This window comes from Podarcis filfolensis (genome assembly GCF_964270895.1).
Source record: "Podarcis filfolensis genome assembly, chromosome: Z".
Taxonomy (NCBI): domain Eukaryota; kingdom Metazoa; phylum Chordata; class Lepidosauria; order Squamata; family Lacertidae; genus Podarcis; species Podarcis filfolensis.
In genome coordinates this window covers 30,525,192-30,546,771 of record NC_139617.1, presented here as the reverse complement: position 1 = coordinate 30,546,771, position 21,580 = coordinate 30,525,192, and the positions used below count along the sequence as shown (strand labels likewise).

General features: G+C 44.3%; 1 long non-coding RNA gene across 1 annotated transcript in view; it reads left to right on the top strand.

Moving 5' to 3' along the window:
- LOC310754565 overlaps window positions 1-21,580 on the top strand; it is a 632,985-nt gene that overhangs the window by 12,494 nt on the left and 598,911 nt on the right. The gene's annotated exons all lie outside the window — the stretch shown is intronic.

Below are 21,580 nucleotides of genomic sequence, written 5' to 3'. Positions count from 1 at the left end.
AGACCCCCAGATCCTTTTCACATGTCCTGCTGTCAAGCCAGGTGTTCCCGATCCTTTATTTGTCCATCTGGTTATTCCTGTCTAAGTGTAGAACCTTCCATTTGTCCCTATGGAAATCCATTTGATTACTTCTGGCTCAGTTCTCCAGTCTGCTAATATCCTCTTGAGTCCAACTCAAGTCCTACTTGAGTCCTACTTCTGAGATATTAGCTACCCCTCCTAGTTTGATGTTTTCTGCAAATTTGATGAACATCTCAGTAATTACTTCATCTAAGTCATTTGACTACCTAATACAGGAATCTATACTTTTCCCCTTGGCTTATCCTGTTTTATAAGAATAAATCAAGTGTTAAAAATTAGATATGTAAGACCATCAATCACTCAACTTTCTCCAGGGCTTCCAGATAATTCAAAAGGAGTGAGTGAGTGGTGATGTTTTTGTCAGTATTGCAGGTGTGGTTTTGAACCCTGGCCTTCCACTTCCCAGTCCTCAATTAATCCCAAAAACAGGCTTCCTCAACCTCAACCCTCCAGATGTTTTTGGCCTACAATTCCCATGATCCCTAGCTAGCAGGACCAGTGGTCAGGGATGATGGGAGTTGTAGTCTCAAAACATCTGGAGGGCCGAGGTTGAGGAAGCCTGCCCTACAACAACCCTGTGAGGTAGGTAAGGCTGAGAGGTAGTGACTGGCCCAGTGAGTTTCATGACTCAATAGAGTTATTCGGACTCTGGTCTCCCACATCTTAGTCCAACACTAATGTCTGCATCACATCAACATTGGATAGATCAGACCATCAAACACTCATCTCTAAATCTCCAGGACTTCCAAATAATTCAACTAGAGCAATGTTATCAGTAAACTGAATGTTATCACTAAACTGAAAACTATGGAGAGATCTGGTCTTAATAGAGATATTGGATTCCTGTCTCATTACATATGCTAATCATCTGCATACGATAGATGATTATTGTATTGCTTTTTCCTGCAGGACTAATTGCAGTCGTTAACAATCATAAACAGGTTTACCATACCCATTGAGTCAATCACCCACCTCCTACTACCCTTCTGAGAAAAACTCCACCCCACCCTCCCACTATATTTAAGGCTCTGGTGACTTCTGTTTAGTGTATCTGAAGAAGTGTGCATGCACACAAAAGCTTATGCACACAAAAGACCAACAGTTGGTCTCTAAGGTGCTATTGGACAATTTTATTATTTTTTATATATATTTCGAATGTTATCAGTAGTGCATGATAGCTCCAGCAGAGCTTCTGTAGATGTTCATTTGTGCATTTTCTGATTCCCGATTCTCAGAAACAGGAAGAAGATATGGCTGATTTAGGTGGAATATTTCATATTAGGTCTCTTGGCATAACATGATCCATGTGTTTTCATTTGCCTCCCTTTGGTACCATAGCTAGAGCCTCCATCAATTCTGATACAATTCTGATCTGGCCTTCTGGTTCTGAATGCCACCATTCTCATGCCAAACTGTGCTGATTACCAAAAGAATTAATAACCTCTCCTTGGTTGGTAATTGGAAGAGCCTACTGTGTCTCAGGCCCAATTCCGCTCTGGACTGAGATCCTTCTCCAAGGTTGTAGTGGGTGATCTGGTCATTCCCCACCCCCATTAGTGGCTCCATTGGACTCTACCCAGTCGCTATTAGCGGTTTGGAACTGCAGCTTAAAAAAGCAACACATGGAAACAACATGTGGGGAAACTGCAGGACAAACTCTGACACTAGTCTCTGTGGTAATTTTGTTTAGAGAGAGAGAGAAACTGCTCTGCTGAACAAAAGGGCGTGAAAATGATTCTCCACCTGCTCACAGTGTCCAGAATAGTGATCAGCCACAAATGGAAACAGAAGTTTCTCTGATCTCAAAGAGATTGCCTGATAAAGATTTGAAATGTGATGTGTGAAGGGATAAGCAAATCTGTCAGTTTTGGCTTGTATCAGCCACTGAATTTTTCCAATCTTAAGTCAGTTCACCCCATTCCTGCATCAGTTTGCAATTGAAAGAAAAACTGCAGAAAGAATCTGTAGACAGTTTTTACTTTAATATCTTTACTTTAATATTTCAGTTAGAAATGGAGAGAGGAGGAGGAAGAAGCAAGCATCAGAGCCCTGACCAGGGGCTACAGGTGGTTGTTCAGGAAATGGCAAGGCCCACCCACAAACACCGGGCCCTCCCTCCTCCTGGGGTCTCTCATGAGCAGAGATGGATTCTTCATTTCGCCCCAGCCCCCGTGGAAGAACTGATTTATGCAACGCAATGAACCAGTCTCAAGCTGCTTACAGGTGAGCATTAATAGTTGAATTATCATTTGGGTGGCTTCAGAGATGTACCCAGAGTCCCTTGTGCCCTTGGCAAGGAGCGACATTAACAATTACTACATTTTACACGACCCAAGTAATCGAAGCATCTGGCGTGACAGTGAGGTGAGGAGGAAGTGTGAAGAAAATTGCACACCTTTGTGCTTCAGTGTGAAAGGGATGGGAAGCTTCCCTTGTGACCGATCTTGCCATGACAGTAGCAACATGGTGCAACACAAATATACACCATACTCTCCATGGTCCGATTGGTGATATTTGCACACGCACCCTGGGCCTGCACTACCTATGGTGGGGTGAGGGCAGCTTCATCAACTCCTAGGTATGCCTCTGGGTGCCTTGTGCGCTCTCTCCACTTCCCCCCACTCTTCCAGCAATGCTGCTTTCTTTTGGTGATGGTGATGTCTCTTCTACTGCAGTATAAGCCAGAAGTTGGGTCCATGGGACTATTATGGGCCAGTATTACAGTACAGTGCTCATAAATACTTGGTAGACAATTGGCCAGGAATTCTCTCTTGGATGACCTTGGAGCAGAGAAATCTGGAGTCATGATTGCTGTAATGCATGTCCAGAAACATTCATTTGGCAAATGAAAAGGTGTACCAGATGCAGCCTCGGTTGCAGCTTCATGGAGCTTCCAGCCTCTGGCCTGTCTGCACTGCCCATCTGCTGCTGACTCTGCTAGTCAAGAAACTTGCCCCAATAAAACTGACGCCGCGTAAGTCTCTTGTGAGCTCTGTGGCTTTCCTGCAGCTGTGGAAGTAGGTCATTGAGCCCCTGCTTGACACTACCACCGAATGAATTGTGCCAAATGTTCTTCGACTCTTCAGTCAAAGGAAGGAATATTGAGGAAGGAGCTAGCCATGTTGGTGCTGGTTCTTGCTATTGGGGGTGGGCAGAAGAAGATGGAGATTGGAGTTAAGGCAGGTTTGTTTGAACAACCACTATTAATGTAAAGAGACTGGGTGATGCCATTTGTACTACCGCTCAAACGTAAGAACAGCTGCTGGATTAGGCCAGTCCATCATCCTGTTCCCACAGTGGACAGCCAGATGCCTCAAATGGAAACACACAGGCAGGATTTGAGCACAAAACCAACACTCCCCCCTCCTGTGTTTTCCAGCAACACAGATTCAGAAGCATCACTGTAGAGACAGAGCACAGCCATCGTGGCTAGTAATAATACCTTTATTAATGAATTTAAATGAATCTCCCTCCCCCCCAAACACTCAATCTCTTATCGAACAACACACCACCTCGCACTGTAGTCACTAATAGCCTCCTCCATGGATTTCCTCCTCCATGGATTTCTCCAATCCTCTTTTAAAGGCATTCAGGTAGGTGGCCATCGCTGCCTCCTGTGCGAGGGAGTTCCACAGTTTAACTACACACTGTGTGAATAGGTCATTTCTCTTATAGGTCCTGAATTTTCCAACATTCCGCTTTTATTGAATGCAGAGCCAATTGCAGCAGTCTATCTGGACGTTTACCTGGCACCTGACTGGTGGCCCGCCTGTCAAAAAAAAAAAAAAATTGCCACTGCATTATAAGAAAAGAAGTCTCACTGAACACAGTGAGGCTTGCTTTGAGTCGACATGCTGAAGGTTATATATTCATGAGTTGCTGTTATTGTTGTTGTTGTTGTTATTTCCTGTTCAGTCCCAAAGGACTCCTGCAAAATGAACTTTCTAAAAGATTTTGCATCCCCCACAGAAGCCAGTTCCTATCCTTATTTCCTTCTCTCCCTGTTCCTTTCATTTATACCTTCGGTGTGACCTCTCCAACAGTTTAAAGTGCCTATTAAATCATAGAATTATTATTCCCAAGGGTCATCTAGTCCAACCCCCTGCAATGCAGGCATCAGAGCTAAAGCATCCCTGACATATGGTCATCCCACCTCTGTTTCAAAACCTCCAAAGAAGGAGAGTCTACCACCTTCCGAGGGAGTCTTCTCCACGGTCGATAGTTGTTATCATCAGAAAGCCCTTCCTAAGCTTTAGTCAGAATCTCCCTTCTTGTCATTTGAATCCATTGGTTTGGGTCCTCCACTCTGGAGCAGCAGAAAACAAGCTTGCTCCGTTTTCAATGTCACAGCCCTTCAGATATTTGAAGATGGCTATCTGTTCTTGTTGCCTTATTCCATAAGCTTTTCTCGAGGCCAACTAGTGATCCATATGAGCGAGTAGCTACAAAAGACACTTTTCAAACAAAGAATTAAGATAATAAATCAAACACAGTTTCTTTTTGCTGCAGCTCAAAAGCCAAAAACTGTTGGATATTTGCCTTGGAAGGAGCGGAGTCAAGGGCAAAAAGAAAAAAGAAAAAGAAAGAAAGAGAAAAGCAGTGAAGGGAATGATAGATGTTTCGATTGTTTTCTCAGGTAATATAATTGTAGAGTTGGAAGGAACCCAAAGGGTCATTTAATCTACCACCTGCAATGTAGGCATAAGAAAATCCACGAAGAACATAATTCCAAGAGCCCCCCCCTTCCTTAATTGTTATACAGGATCTTAATGGAAATTGCCACTTTTCCAATGTGATCTTAACATGGGAAACTGAGCTCTTCCCAGGCAGAAAGGGGTTTCACTTGTTGAATCCTAACTGCCCTATATCATCTGAATACACAAAGGTTTCTGAATACAAAGAAAGGGCAACATCTGCTAATCACGAGTGCCCAATCTGACACAAAAGCAAAGATATGCAATCTCATCTTATTGTTGATTGAGTCTGGTTCATCTGAGTGACTCGGAAACATCTGAAACTCTTGGCAATAGTAGATGGCCAGATAATAGCTGGCTTCCCAATTTCAGTCCTCCCCCACCCCACCCCCCATTTCTCATTTTTTCCAATCTTAAATTCAGTTCTCCACATTTCACTTTGTGATTTTTTTTCTCAAGTCCTCATGACAGCTCAACATTTTTGGGCAGATTTCTCATAAGAACATAGGGAAAGCCTGTTGGATCAGGTCAGTGGCCCATCTAGTCCAGCATCCTCTTCTCACAGGGCCATCCAGGGGCCTGGAAGGAAAACCCATAAGCAGGATTCAAGCAAACACCCCTCTCTCCTCCTGTGGTTTCCAAGAACTGGGATTCAGAAGCACTGCTGTCTCTAACCATGGAAGCAGAGAATAGCCATCCTGGCTAGTAGCCATTGACCTTCATGAATTTGCCAGATCCTCATTTAAAGTCATCTAGGTATGGTGCTGGAGGAGACTCTTGAGAGTCCCATGGACTGCAAGAAGATCAAACCTATCCATTCTTAAGGAAATCAGCCCTGAGTGCTCACTGGAAGGACAGATCCTGAAGCTGAGGCTCCAATACTTTGGCCACCTCATGAGAAGAGAAGACTCCCTGGAAAAGACCCTGATTTTGGGAAAGATGGAGCGTGCAAGGAGAAGGGGACGACAGAGGACGAGATGGTTGGACAGTGTTCTCGAAGCTACCAGCATGAGTTTGACCAAACTGCGGGAGGCAGTGGAAGACAGGAGTGCCTGGCTTGCTCTGCTCCATGGGGTCACGAAGAGTCGGACATGACTAAACGACTAAACAACAACAGGTTGGTGACCATTGCTGCCACCTGTGGAAGTATTTGTGAGCTCAATATGCAATTTTGCCCAACATGCATATTTTTCCAAAGTGATTTTTCCTGTTAAAATAATATTTGATGTTATTTTCACTTGTTTATGCATTTATATGCACATCTTACCCTAGGATATGCAATGTTTGTACCCATTACAAAATTTCAAAGGAAGGCCATATTTTGGTTCACATATTGTTTCTGAAAGTACACATTAAATAAGTACTTTAAATAAGTACACATTAGTCTTTAAATAAGAACTGGATCCAATTTCTCCCCCAACCCTAGACTTTGGGCTCATCCTCACTTTTGTTTAACCCATATTTTGACTGTATCAGCTCCCAATTAATTCCTCTAGGTCTGAAAGCTTTTCTGGTCGTTCTGCAGCTGTGCCTTGGGAAAAGCTAATCTCAACCTCTGAATCAGATCTTAACAGATGTGCAGAAAATCCAAAAAGAAAGTTTGCTTACCTGAGTTTAAGTTCAGCTGGTGCCAAAGTAAATGCCCAGATTCACGAAGAGATTCTCTCAACCAAGTTTTATTCTACAAATCCTAAACTAGCATTTTTATATTTAAAACAATCTGGTCAGGGGTTTATAATTCTTGGCCCTCAAACCTAAGCAGAGTGGATGACCCCACAGAAATAAACTGGAAGGGAGTTTGAACACAGAAAGTTGCTTTCCGCAGAGTGAGGTCCATCACTGGCTGGCAGCAGTGCTGGTTGGATTTGGAGGTTAGAATAGGGTATTATTTATTAATTATCCTTTCTCTTACTTACTTGTGTGAGCTTAACATCTAGTTAACAAAGTGTAAGATTATATCCTTTTACAGCATAAAATGTGGAAACTTCTGGAACAAAGGTTGCTTAACCTTATTAGTAATTATCCAAGATGCTTTAGCAGACTTGATCTTCTTTTTATTCCTCTAAGCAAAACAAAAACACACAATTCTGTAATGTTAGAATAAACATATTGTTTACTTATACAGTCATACCTTGGGTTACAGACGCTTCAGGTTGCACCACCGAAACCCAGAAGTACTGCAATGGGTTACTTCTGGGTTTTGGTGGTTGTGCATGCGCAGAAGCGCTAAATCATGCTTTGTGCATGCGCAGACGTGCCAAATCGCAACCTGCGCATGTGCAGATGCGCCACTGCAGGTTGCGGCTACTGCGAGTTGCGAACACGCATCCCACACGGATCACGTTCACTACCCGAGCATCCACTGTATAAAGTTTCAGACTAGATTCAGGCAGAAAATAGCAGTGAAAATAAGTCACAAAATACATAGTTGAGATCACAGTGGGGTCTTTGCTTGGGAGACCACAGAAATCGCATCCTTCCTCATTGGCTACATCAGGGGTTGTCAACCTGGTCCCTACCGCTCACTAGTGGGCGTTTCAGGACTCTAGGAAGGCGGTAGGGGTTCTACGGCACAAGCTGAATCCTCCTTCCACCGAGAAAGATGAACGCTCTATTCATGTAATGTATATACAGTATATAAATTTGTGTGTGTGTGTGTGTGTGTGTGTGTGTGTGTATTTCGGCAGTGGTGGATACCAAAAACTCTGGCAAACTAAAAATAAATGCATGTGTAATATCCAAATATGTGGGAAATGATATTCAATTTATTGATACCTTTCCCCACCACATAGAATCAGGCTTTAGTGCTGTTAATCATATTATGAGCAAACAGAGAAACCGTCTGAATATCACCGAAAGAGGAGAACTTCGTTTGTTCCTTACGAAAATTGAACCAGATATCAAATATTTAGTCTCACAGCATCAGCCTCAAGGAGCTCATTAATCACTGGTTAAAAGTAATTTGAATTTACTTTATTGTTTCACATTTAACTTCATAAAGTTTAAAACATTATAAACATGCATAAAGTAGAAATAAAAAGATAAATTTAAGTACTTTTTTTTTTAACCCTCCTTTCTACTTGCACTAAAAGCATCAAGTTACTGCAGCACTGGTGGGCGGTAAGGAAATTTTACCATCAAGAAAGAGGCATTAGTGGGCGGTAGGTATAAAAAGGTTGACTACCCTTGGGCTACATGAAGAAGAGAGACTGAGCTCCGAGCAGGAAGGAAGTAGTAAGGATGATTCCCCTTTTGCTCCTTTTCTCCACCAGGGCAGGCAGGGGATGTGACCTCACAGAGTGTCCTCTCTAGGAATTTACATTGAATTTCCCTGTGTCTTAAGCCTTGGCTCACCTAGGAAACATGCAATTTTATCTTTGACTGAAACATCATTTCCCACAAGCAGTTCCCTAGGACTTTGTGCAGGGAACATTGTCAGCAACTACCTGGAGATGCTGGGGCCTGTTTTCACTTGCAAACAATGTGCCTAGCTATCCAGCCATCCAGATGCTAGACTCCCTGTCTCTGCCGGTGATCTGGCCACTGATGAAAGAAAGGCCTGGTGATAGCTACCAACCTTTGCTCTGATGTCTGATCAGAGGCAGTAGTGCTTCTGAATGGCAGATGCTGGAAACCACAGGAGGGGGCTCTTGTGCAAGTTTGCCCTTCACATTTGGTCAGCCACTGTGAGAACAGGACACTGGACTAGATGGGCAAATGGCCTGATCCAGCAGGCTCTTCTTATGCACCTATGGCTGCATTCCTAAAGGTTCTTGTCTATTTTTAAAATTGGCAACATTTGCTAATCAGGGGTGTACAGTTTCAGTCTACAATGAATAAAACATAGTGTTTGCTATTTAAAATTTGCAGATTAAACCTCTCTCTTAAGCCTGTTCCCGTAACAAAGCCCTTAAGCCACAATAATGTTTCTGCAGATCAGCAGCCTCTGGAAAATTACAGCACCGGGAAATGCTTGGAGAGTCTTACCTGATTTTAAATTGTATTTTGCAACTTGTTACTTAGTATGGATGAAGTAACGGGTGGCACTGAGAAATAAGAGACTTTTGGAATTAAAAGGACATGACTTAAGGTTTGAATGGCATGGATATTTGTGGTATGATAAAGTAAATGTGGAGTTTAAGAATCGTTTTATTAGACAGGCCATACTAAGAACCTGGAATAGATATAATTCTAGGTTATGCACAAAGACACCATTATGGATTTCACCACAAGCAGCTTTCTATAGAAAAGAGGTGCCAGGTAAAGAGAAATGGTTATTAGAACCAAGAGTTGTTAGAATGGAATCAATGAGACTGTAAAATTAAAATAAGGGAACATTTAAGAGTGGAATGTTGTAACTCATGCTCCGGCACCGTGGAGCAGAAAGCAGGTGAGAATGGGGCTGGCGGGAGTCCTGGGGGCGTGGCACACCGCCTGGGGGGGGCGTGGCGCCCAGCACAGGCAGGGGAGCAGCCACGATGGCACTCTACCGGGATCACGCTGCCAGGGGCAGTGCGCTCCCCCCGCACTCCTCTTCCTCCGCCACAGGTTGTATCTCCCAGTGGTTTCCTCATTAATTTGAGTTTGATAAAAAAAGACTTGATCTATGGAATAAAGGAAGATGGATTAAGATTCTGAGATGCAATTGTGTAATGATGATGAACATAATATATTAAAAATGTATAAATGGTGGCAAGATTGTTACATGCATGAAGATGGAAGGACTTATTGTTACCTACTATGGAAGAATGACTATTAAAATCAGCATTTGGCTGAGATGGCAAAATTGGCATGTTTAACTGGGGTGGGGTCATTGTTCACATTTATTAATGATTAGAAACCCCTTCACTGGCGGAGGAAGATGGGGGCGGGGGGAACACATCGCCCTGGCAGTGCGATCCCAGTGGGGTGCCATTGTGGCTGCCCCCCTTGCCCGCGCTGGGTGCCAAGCCCCCAGGACGCACGTCACACCCCTGTGAGCGGCGCGCCACAACCCTGGGATGCACGCCCCCGCTGCTCTCCACCACTGCAGACACCCCTGAAGCTCCACCACTGAACCCCTTTCAGACTTTTTGCGCAAAAAGGAAGATGAGGTTGTGATATCTGGGTTTGAAGAAAAATGAAAAAAAAAATGTTGGTTTGTGGGAAGTAGAAGAGTTGGATGTTATTCCGGAGCAAGTACCAGTATTTTGCATGTCTATATATAGCTGATAGATGGGGAATCGGATGTCTTTGCTTTTCTTCTTTATTTTCTCTCTTTCATTTTGTTAAAAACGCTTGGTACTTGATGTTAACTTTTGTATATCATGGTTTTTTTTTCAAGTTTTAATTAAAAAAAACTTTCTTTAAAAAAAAGGAAAGAAAAGACTTATTTTCATTCATAGCTGAATCATCAGCCAAGCATATTTTCATGCTAGACGGATCTTGATGTGCTGCTTTTCACCTCACTGAAAACACAACTTTTGTGTGCCGCTGGAGCTTTGCCTGGCCATGGGGATCTGACATCTTTATCTGCAAGCTCACCGTTCTCACCATATAAATTATGAAATACTGGCCAACTTTCTCTATCAACTTGCAAGGTAACTTTGCAATAGGAAGAGATGCAAGATGAAAACAACATATTTATTATTATTGCAAGATGTGCGTGTGTGCGTGTGTTGCAGTAGCAAAACAGGAATGGGGAGGGAAAGACTTCTAATAAGAGCAATAGGCAGAATGGTGCAGTAGTTAAGAGCATTGGACTAGGACCTGGAAGAGACCAGGGTTCAAATCCCCACTCAGCTATGAAGCTCACTGGGTATGACCTTGGGGGCAGTCCTGGCCTCTCAGCCTAACCTACCATACAGGATTATTGAGGGGATTAAATGGGGAGATGCAAGAAACTCAGCTAAAGCATCAATGACAGATGGCCATCAAACCTTTGCTCAAAAACCTCCAATGAAGGAGAGCACCCCACTTTCCGAGGGAGTCCATTTCCCTGTTGAACAGCTCTTATTGTCCAAATATTCTTGATGATTAGTCAGAATCTGCTTTCTTGTTCAAGTCCTAACCTCCAGAGCAAGAGAAAACAAGCTTACTCCCGTGGTTCAATAGTTGGCCCCGAGGAGGCCCAGTCAAGGTGCAGAGGCAGAAGAAGGAATAATGTAATCCACAAGATTAAGGGGCTGCATATTCCTGTGTTTGGAATTGAGACAGACTGTCTAAATTGCTGGTGATTTCTACATCACCCCATGGTGCACCCCAGGTGCAAGGTCAGCCAAGCGAAATGCTATGGTAACAGCCAGTTCCTCAACTATATCGGTGATTAATGCATGTCAGCTCAGTGGGGGGGGGGAGTGTCTGCTGTTTGTTTGTTTGTTTGTTTGTTTGTTTATCTGCCTGATTAGGGTAAAGTCTTGAATGGCTGGACTTATTTAGAGCAATGGAGATACTTTTTTACTCATATGTATCTGTATACATCAGTATTAGCAAAAGCTGTATATATCTACAAGCTGTATATATTTTATGTCCATAACTGTTTTATTGAGCCTTAGCTTCTGCAACAGTAAACTATCTTAACTTCCCCTTCTTCTGTGGAGTGACTGATACTGGGAGCAACTTCCACTGCATGGGTCTCACATAAGATTCCCACCAAAGAACAATGACCAGGTTGATAATGGACCTGGAAACCAAGCCTTAAGATCATGGGTGGGCAAACTAAGGCCCGGGGGCCGGATGCGGCCCAATCACCTTCTGAATCGAGCCTGCGGATGGTCTGGAAAATAGCATGTTTTTACATGAGTAGAATGTGTCCTTTTATTTAAAATACATCTCTGAGTTATTTCTTGGGCATAGGAATTCATTCATTTCCCCCCCTTCAAAATATAGTCTGGCCCCCCACAAGGTCTGAGGGACAGCGGACCGGCCCCCCACTGAAAAAGTTTGCTGGTGCCTGCTTAAGATAAATGGTTATAGGAGTTGGGGGATGTTCAGCCTGAAAAAGAGGAGACTGAGTTGTAATATGACAGCCACCTCCAAATATCTAAAGGGCCATCACACAGAAGATGGAGCAAGCTTGTTTTCTCCTGGTCTGGAGGGTAGGACAATGGTTCCAAGTTACAAGAAAGGAGATTCCAACTAAACATCAGGAATAACTTTCTGATGTTTGACAGTGGAATGCACTCCCTCATAAATTGGTGGGCTCTCCTTCCCTGGAGGTTTTTGAGCAGAGGTTGGATGGTCATTTGTCATGGATGCTTCAGTTGAGATTCCTGCATTGGAGGGGGGTTGGACTAGACGACCTTTGGGTGTTCCTTCCAACACTACGGTTCTATGATTCTATGAATTATTATAATTCTGAGTGCCAGCTTGATCTGGATCCAACCCCATTCCAGCTTCTTTCTCTATTCATTCCCACTTCCTGCGTGCTTCTCCTCTTCCCATGCCTTCCCACCCTCTAGTTTTTGGGCAACAATGAAATGCCACCAGAAAGATCATTCTCAAATGTTGGTGCCCCAGCTGGAAACAGGAAATGTAAGGAAGTCAATTTTCATGAGGTTGCCAGCTCAGCTTGCTTCAAAGACCAAGGAGGCTGGGAGATTTTGGAAGACCATCTGATGTTGTAGATGCCTTCTGCAACTAAAACTCACCACATGCCAAGGATTATTATCACCTTCTTTCTTTCTGGTGTTGGAACTATGAGTGTATTTGCGTGTATTTATTATTATTCATTGGAAGATTCAGGACAGATAAAAGAAAGTACTTCTTTAGGCAGCCCATAGGTAAACTATGGAACTCATCTCCACAGGAGGCAGTGATGGCCACCAAACTGGATGGCTTAGAAAGAGGATTGGACAGATTCATGGAGGAGGGGAGGGCTATCAGGGATTGTTACCCACGATGGCTATGCTCTCCCTCCACAACTGGAGGCACTAATGCTTCTGAACACCAGTTGCTGGAAACTGCAAGAGGGGAGAGGTAAACATGGAGTGTATTGGGCCTAAACCCTGTAAGGGTCTACATCCTCAGACCACAGTAACTGAAAATGACCCCACAAACCGGCATCCCATGGTACTCTGGGATCTCTCCACAGAGACCTGCTTTCAGCGTGGTACCTGGTCTAGAGCAAACATGAACAACTTTATCCCCAAAACATTTCAGCTCACCCCTGTGGGATAAACTCTCTCTGTCTCTGGACTGGACTAAACCAGTCTGTTTTCCACTGAGAATGCACCAGAGCTTCCTTTGGCCCCTTTCCACATCATCCTGCTGAGATCAAAAGAAGAGACCTTTCTTACCTGCCATGCCAACATCTGACATCCAGCTGGTGGGCACATTTGAGAAGGTCTTCTCTGCGCAGGGCCCTCCCATTAGACACAGAAGTCAACTGGCCTTGTAGTTGAATCTTTGTCCAATAGTGGTGAAAGGGCAGAGTCTTCCACTGCATTTGAGGGTGGCAGGCTAGCATAGGGGTTAAAAGACAGGCCATGAGGCACTCACAGCTATAGCCCATCCCTGCACTTCAGAATCTGCCGCCTGAGGCAACTGCCTCACGATGCCTCATCATAGGACCAGCCCTGTTTCTGTGGCTGTCATCTGATTGAGAAACTCCCCATCCAGAGAGTTTCATCTGTCATCTAACAAGCTCTTTGCAAGGACTGATGACACTTCTGGCTATGTTTTATCTTTCAGATATTTTAATTTTATTTTATTAACATGAAATTGTGAGCCATCCTGGATGTTTTTCCAAGAGCAGAAAGGTGGGATATAAACACTATTTATATGAGGGAAAAGAGATGCTGGCATAGTGGTTAGATTATCAGGCTAAAACCTGGGAGATCAAGGTTCAAATTCCCACTCAGCCACAAAGCTAACTTGGAGGCCAGACACTGCCTATCAGCCTAACTTATCTCACAGGGTTGTTGTGGGGGTTAATTGAAGAGGGGCAGTACCATGTATGTCGCCTTGAGCTCCTCCACATGCAGCTGCTGGGTGACCTTGGGCTAGTCACACTTCTCCGAAGCCTCTCAGCCCCACTCACCTCACAGAGTGTTTGTTGTGGGGGAGGAAGGGAAAGGAGAATGTTAGCCGCTTTGAGACTCCTTAGGGTAGTGATAAAGTGGGATATCAAATCCAGACTCTTCTTCTTCTTCTTGGATGAAAAGGTGAGATATAAATGCAATAAATAAGTTTGATTCCTACACACACACACACACACACACACACACACACACACCAGTACATGTTCACCATCAGATCTCTACTACCTGATCTGATCAACCCATTTCCACACTCTCCTGTCTTCTTGGCCCTTCCTTAGTAGAAGCTCAGAGCCATTTGGTGGCAAATGCCCAACAGTTCTCCAATGGAACAAGCTGGAAATAGTTATGTGGCCTTGAAAGACATGGCAAAGCAGGTGGGGCTATCTGATAGCAGTAATAAGTTCTTAGAAAATAAGCTGGCAAAAGAAAAGTCATAATTGATATGGTTCCCTAGGAAGCTATCCCTTCTCTTCTGAGCATTGGAGTGAAGGGATGGCATTTCCCACCCAGCAGATTTCTTCATGACATAATTTTCTCCAGCAGTGAACCACAAGATTCACAGAGGGAGACGCGGAGTTTCAAGTTTCAGCTGCCCTGCAGAATTCGTCTTGAGTTGTAAAGCCAGGCTCTCTCCTTGAAGCATGCTTCGTCTTGGGATTCCTCAAGGGAGCAAAAAAATCTGACAGATCTGTTGCTCCACTTTCCAAGAGTCTGTTTCCCCCATGCCTGCACAGCATGGGACCCCTCACCCTATTCCAATGAGCCAACTACAACCCAACAGTCATATCTTGCACCCTCCCCTCTCTTTGCAGCCCCAGACAGAAAACAAAAGGAGGCGGTTGACCGAGGCCCTAAAAGACTGCCAGAACTGGTCAGCTGCAGGTGGCATTTGACAGAGTGAATCAAACCTGTGCAAGAACACACACCCCAGCTTAATAATGCAACATTCACTATATAGAACTCGCTCCTGCAGGAGGCAATAATGGCTAACCACTTGGATGGCTTTAAAAGAGGATTAGACAAATTAATGGAAATAAAAGGCCATCAATGGCTGCCTCCATGGTCAGAGGTAGCAATGTCTCTGAACACCAGTTGCTGGAAGCCACAGGAGGTTTTCTTAATGCCTTCCGAGGGAGTCTGTTTCACTGTCAAACATATCTCCTTTATTGTAATTTGAATCCATTGGTTCTGGTCTTACCATCTAAAGAGCAGAAAACAAGCTTCCTCCATCTTCCATGTGATAGCCCTTCAGAAATTTGAAGATGGTTATCATATCACCCTCTCAGTCTTCTAGCATGGGCACCAAATCACTCGGGATGGAGCTATGTAGATGAAGATCAGGGTCTGTAACAAAAGGAGCAAGCTTTTTTAAAAAAAATATCAGGGCTCAGCTCAGGAACTGGGTGGCTCATCCCTTACTGGTAAGGACGTCATGGGGGAAGTTGGCACATCCATGTGGAGAGAGAGTGGAGCAATACACAAAAATCTTCATCTGAACATCTTGCAGTTAGACAGATGCGCTAGTAACTGTGGTTGAGAACTGAGATTCATGTGAAAGTTTTCCATCTTGAAATTTGAATGGAAATGTTTGCAGAACTATCAAAAATATTTAGATCTGTAATTCAGGCATTGCTACAACTTGCACTATTAAAAATATTGGATGATACTCTTAAAATCTATTCTATTTGAAGGAACTGCTAGCTTGGTTTCTAGTAGCTACCAGACTTCCTATTGAACAAAAATGGAAGAACATAAAGGACCTGTCTTTCAAGTTGTGGTATAACAACTTATGGAACCTCACAACTGCTGAAAAGACAAGCCACAAGTTTCATGAGATGAAAGGCAAAAAAACCTAGAATAATTTTATGCAATTTTGTGGGGCTTTTTATCTTAGGTACCAAACAACAACCTGCACAACTCCCAATGTGCACCTAAAAAAGGAATATATTTTAATTATGTGTTAGTTTAATAACCCTATGTAGAACTGTACTTCCAAACAACAACCTGCACAACTCCCAATGTGCACCTAAAAAAGGAATATATTTTAATTATGTGTTGGATTAATACCCCTATGTAGAACTGTACTTGCCATTATTGTATAAGCGTCTTTCTGATGCCTTTCCACTTTCCTGGGCTGACTATCTTCATTCACATTTTAATGATGATCATGATGAAAATTTCAAATTGCTCCCCCAAAGCTAAAAGAGTTGGATTGTCTTCTTGGGCTGCAAAGGTTGTGGATGATCTCACACATTGGTTCTCCTGCTGGGTCATCACTTGGCAATGCAGTCCACTCACCAAGGATGTTGTCATACAACCAGAACAAGAACACATGCCGCAACAGCAGCAAAAAAACAGGAAGAATAACATTTCACTCTCAGCGAGGAAGAAGGATGAGCACCACTGACACCTGCAGTGAAGATTCATTAGTTCCTGCCAAGGTAGATGAGATGACAGAAGACAGGAAATATCCAAATGCACATGAAAAAGCAAAGCAACAATGATGGAGTCAACAAGAGTCAACAGGATTTTGAAAACCCGCAGGATGAGATGCCATCTGTTGGCGTGGAAGGATGTCTCTCCTTCCTCTTTTGCAGCCAGATGTGATCAGAGACAGAATCATAGAACTGCAGTGTCAGATGGCACACCCAATGGTCATCTAGTCAAACCCCTCCAATGCAAGAACCACAGCTAAAGAATCCCCAACAGCTGGCCATCAAACCTCTTCTTTAAAAAAAACCAAGAAATGAGAGTCCAGCACCTTCCAAGGGAGTCAACAGATGCACAGAGAAATTTTGCTAGGCTTGTCTCAGAGTTTAATCTGATCACAAAAGTTTTAAAAAAGTCTTCTAAGAAATTGTCTCAAAGCAGCTCATAGCTGACTTCCCTCAAAACTCCTCAGATGTTTTGCCTGAGAGGGGACCTCTAAAGCGAGTATTGGGGCTGGTTCTGCCATGCAATAGAATGAAGCACCATGAAGTATGTGTGTTGGAGAACTTTGGAGAGTAAATTGGCTTCAAGTCCAAGAATATCTAATGCCTTGTCCCTCAGCACTTCCTGTATCATGATACGGAAATGCAACAAAGCTGCTCTGGGGACCGTGCATTGTTTGCTGGATGAAGGGCAGGGTCCAGCTGAAAGCTTAAAGATTCTCTGAAGCCACAGCTGGAGGGACTGCTAATGGAGAGTTTGTCAACTTGCCCAGAATATGTGTGTGTGTGTGTGTAGGCTGCAGCAGGGAGAGTCCTCAAAAAATGCAATTTTATTGTTGTTTTATGGCATTCTCCTTTGCTTGGAGCCAAATAGTGTTTCAGATCATATGGGTGTGAGGAGATGCCTTGGAAACATCCCTTTCCAGTCTGAATGAATCAACAGTTCATGAGGAAGAGAGGAACTGGACTTTATCAAATTGCATGGTTGTTAAGTGAGGCTTTTAATTGGCAGTTCTCGTCCCCTCCCTCCCCCACCACTTCCCACTTCCCACTTCCTCATCCCAGGGACTTTACTATGTACAGAAAGATTTTTAATGTACATAACTATAGTTTCTGAGAGCCACTGTGATGTAGTGGTTAAAATGTTGGATCAGGACCCCAGAGACCAAGTTTCAAATCCTCACAGCCATGAATGGGTGTGACCTTCGGGGCCAGTATCTGCCTCTCTCAGCTTAACCTACCTCAAAGGGTTGTTGTGGGGATTAAATTACAAGGAGGAAAATCATGGATGCCACCTTGAGTTCCTTGGAGAAAAAGGTGGGATATAAATGCAATAAATAAGTTTGGGGTGGTTTTTTTCTTTTTCTTTTTTAAGGTTCTGTGGAATTGCTTGCCTTTCCTTTGGTGAAATCTCACAGTTTAGTCTCTAGTTCTCAAAACAGACGCACTGTGATGTCCTTCCAGACAGACCTTTTAGCAGGGAGACCTTTTAATGCTTCTGGCTATTCTGCCATTGGTCCCTTGGCAAGAGTTTAAGAAGCCATAAATTCTCTTTTATGACAGGACACATATTTGCAGAAATCCAGAATACTTGCAAATCTGCACTCCACGCTTCTTGGGTTTTCATATCTCTGCAATGGCAATTATCAATAACCACTGAAATTATTCAGGCAGGATGCAGAACATGGAGAAATAATGAATAGGAAATTGTATTTACCCATTAGAATGCCAACAAAAAAAACAAACCCACACAAAAACCCTGTAACTCTCGTGCATTTTGATCCATTTGCTTCCTTACCTTGCTATGCACTAATTAGCACTGAAATTAAAATTGCTAATGAATATGTAAAACATTTTCCCCACCATTAGCTGCAGGTATATCTATGGCAAGATTTATTTTTTAAAAAAACAACAACAAACCGTTTTGCCTCAACTGTTGCTGCTGATATGTCTGGTTGTTCATTAAGTAACTAGAGAAATAGCTTGGGGGAGGGGCATATGAAAAGCCTGCAGGATCAGGCCAGTAGCCCATCTTGTTCAGCATCCTGTTCTCATTTTTGGCTGACCAGATGCACCAAAGAGAAACCCTCAAGTGGGACCCAAGAGCAAGAGAATAAAAACATAAAAGAGCCTTGGGTGGTAATACCAGACCCCACCCCAATAGTTTAAAAGGGTAAAGGTACCCCTGACTGCAATAGTTTAGTATGTTTCCATTTCCTCCCCTTGGTGATCTTGAGGTGGAGAATGAAGTCAGTGTAGCATCCAAAGGATCGGTTTATAAAATTATGCATGGCATAAAAAGGTAAAGGTAAAGGACCCCTGACAGTTAAGTCCAGTTGCAGACGACTCTGGGGTTGCGGTGCTCATCTCACTTTACTGGCCGAGGGAGCCAACGTTTGTCTTCAGACAGTTTTTTCGGATTATGTGGCCAGCATGACTAAGCCATTTTCTGGCGAACCAGAGCAGCACATGGAAATGCCATTTACCTTCCTGCTGGAGGGGTACCTATTTATCTACTTGCACTTTTTGGTGTGCTTTCAAACTGCTAGGTTGGCAGGAGCTGGGACCGAGCCACGGGAGCTCACCCCGTCACGGGGATTCAAACTCCCAGTCTTCTGATTGGCAAACCCAAGAGGCTCAGAGGTTTAGACCACAGCACCACCTGCGTCCCTAGGAGAAAGCGAATAGAGGAAAAATCCCCCTGCCTCTCAGAACACTAAGGCTTGTGGACTTCCAGAGAAGCTGAATGTTGGAAGCTTCAGGGCAGATTTTAAAAAGGACTTCTTCAAGCAGTGCAGAGTTAAACTGTGGAACTTTCTCCCTCAGGAGGCAATGATGGCCGCTAGCTTGGATGGCTTTAATTTGGATGGACAAATTCGTGGAGGGAGAAGCCTATTGATGGCTATGCTCTGCCTCTACAGCTGGAGGCAGAAAGGCATCTGAATCCCAGTTGAGGGAAACTGCTGGAGTGAAGAGGCTGATCATCAGCTCCCAAGAGTGATGGAGAAGCAGCTGACCTCCTGCTGTTCACACACACAAAGATCTAACCAGTGCTGTTTTTCTAGAAAAAGAAGTGCTGGAACTCACCTTGAACACCTCCCTCATTCTCTTAGACTGGCAATGGCACCCACCTGAGAGGGGCCAGACCCAAGTTCCCACGAGTTCCCCCTGAAAAGAAACACAACACCTGGACATAACCATGCTGTTATGTGGTGTTGCTGCCATGGACCACCTGAACGAAGCTCACAGAACATATTTGGGAATCCCTGGGTTAGACTAAACCCATTACAGGGCAAATGAAGGATGAAGAACAGATGCTTACACTTAGAAATAATTAGGCAATAACAATGCCATGAAAGAAACCAGCTCTAGATTAGAACATTTCTCTCTTATACACATGGACCCAAATTCCTTCCTGAAAGATGAAAAAGACCACCCTTAATTAGAGATTCAGGAATGCTTTCCTCTCTGTTGATTCATTAACCTTTCATCCCTACTTTTTGTAATTTCCCTGCCTAGAGTTTTCAGTGCCTGTTTTGTTTTGCTTTCTTTTCTAACAAAGCAGCACAATAATGGTATTTAAACAAGTACTGTGACAAATCCAAAGTTTGCCCCAAAACTGTAGCCCGCGTCATTTAGCTCTGTCCCTCCTCCTCCATTGTTCTCCATACTCTTATTATAAATATCTGTCACTCTGGCTTTTCAGCATCCGTTTGGGACTTTGGGAAAGGTTTTATTTCTGCATTTGACTAGCTTTAAGCATGTGATTTTAAACTGTTAGAGGACACACAAATGCCTCCTGGTAAAGGAAAAGTCTTTGATGTGGCTTAAAAGCACCTGGCATCTTTGCAAGCTCTGTAAAATAATGACAGCAATAATGCTACAGTTCTAGAATGAGTTCCTAACACAACAGTGAACCTCCCTCCAGAGCTAAGTAATGGGTTTGGGCAGCGGTTTTCAACCAGTGTGTCATGGCACCGTGGGCTGCCTTGAATGATAGTCAGGGGAGCCGCGGGCAACGCTGGCCTCCGTCCCTCTTTCCTTCCCTCTCTCCTCTGACGCCCTCTCGGGTCTCTGCCTCCCAAAGGCTTGCACAGCTGTTTGTTGCAGCAGCCCTGGCTAGAAGCTCCCCAGGCGAATGTTGCCTCTGGGGCTGGCCAGGGGGTGCTGGCTGCCAGGAGCTGAATAAGCAAGCAAGTGGGCAAGGGAGCCCAGCCAGCGAGTTTACCAGTCCTTGCTGTTGGGAATGGACAGACAAGTGGGAGGCTGGGTAGGCAGGTGCTGCATTGGACTTTATTGTGCTTGCTGTGTCTGAAGCCTGCCTGGAAGCTGAGTGCCCAGTGCTGAAGGGAAGCCTTTCTGCCACTCAGGCCCAGCAGCGCCCATTGCTGGCCTCATGTTCACCTTTGGCAAGTCTCCATTGGGACTCTAAGGCTGGAGGCATCCTCTTCCCAGGCCCCTGGGAGGAAACAGTGTGAGCTCTCTTTGGGGCAGGGGCGCAGCTCAGAGACCAGGGGCAGTGGCAGTGGCTGCCTGTAGGACTCCCAAGGAGAGGGGAAAGGAGAGGAGGCTGAAGGAACCCTCCACAAGGGAGGGTGTTGAGGAAAGGGTGAGAGGCTGCTAGCTCTGCAGGCAAGGGGTGACATAACTGGGCTTCTGAGTCCAACAGGGGTGCCGCAGAAAGAACGTAGCTGGTCAAGGGAGCCATGGACTCAAAAAGGTTGAAAACCTCTGGGTTAGGGGATAGGAAGGAGGTATAAACAAAGAGGTAGAATTGGGTTAAATTCATGTGTTTCTCACTTAGATCTTGCAATTAACAAGTCACCTCAGGCTGGATCTGAGACTCCTTAAGCTTCTGGGTGGCTGTATGGCCCCAGCTATTATGCTGAGTGCTAGCCTCCCAAAATCAGCACCAGACCCTGGACTTGCATGTCGTAAGAATATAAGAGCCTGCTGGATCAGGCCAATGGCTCTGACCCCTTATGGGAAGCACATAAGCAGGATCTGAGCACAAGAGCCCTCTTTACCACTGTGACTTCCAGGAACTGGTATTCAGAAAAATGGCTACCTGTGACCATGAAGGCATAGCATGGCCATTGTGGCTAGTAGCCATTAATAGCACTCTCCTGGCCTTGAAGTAATCCACCTCCCTGTGTGGCTGAACTGCCCCTGGTTTGAGTGGACTTGTTCTGATTTTCTCTAAGTTTCCCCTCCCTTGTCCTACAGACATTTGCTAGGCAGAAGGAGCTCTTCCCCTCCCTATTGACACATGTTCACCTCTGTCGATAATATTTTTACAAGCCGCCCCGGTTTCCAAGTGGTGAAATACTCCAGGGGTTCCTTGGAATGAAGA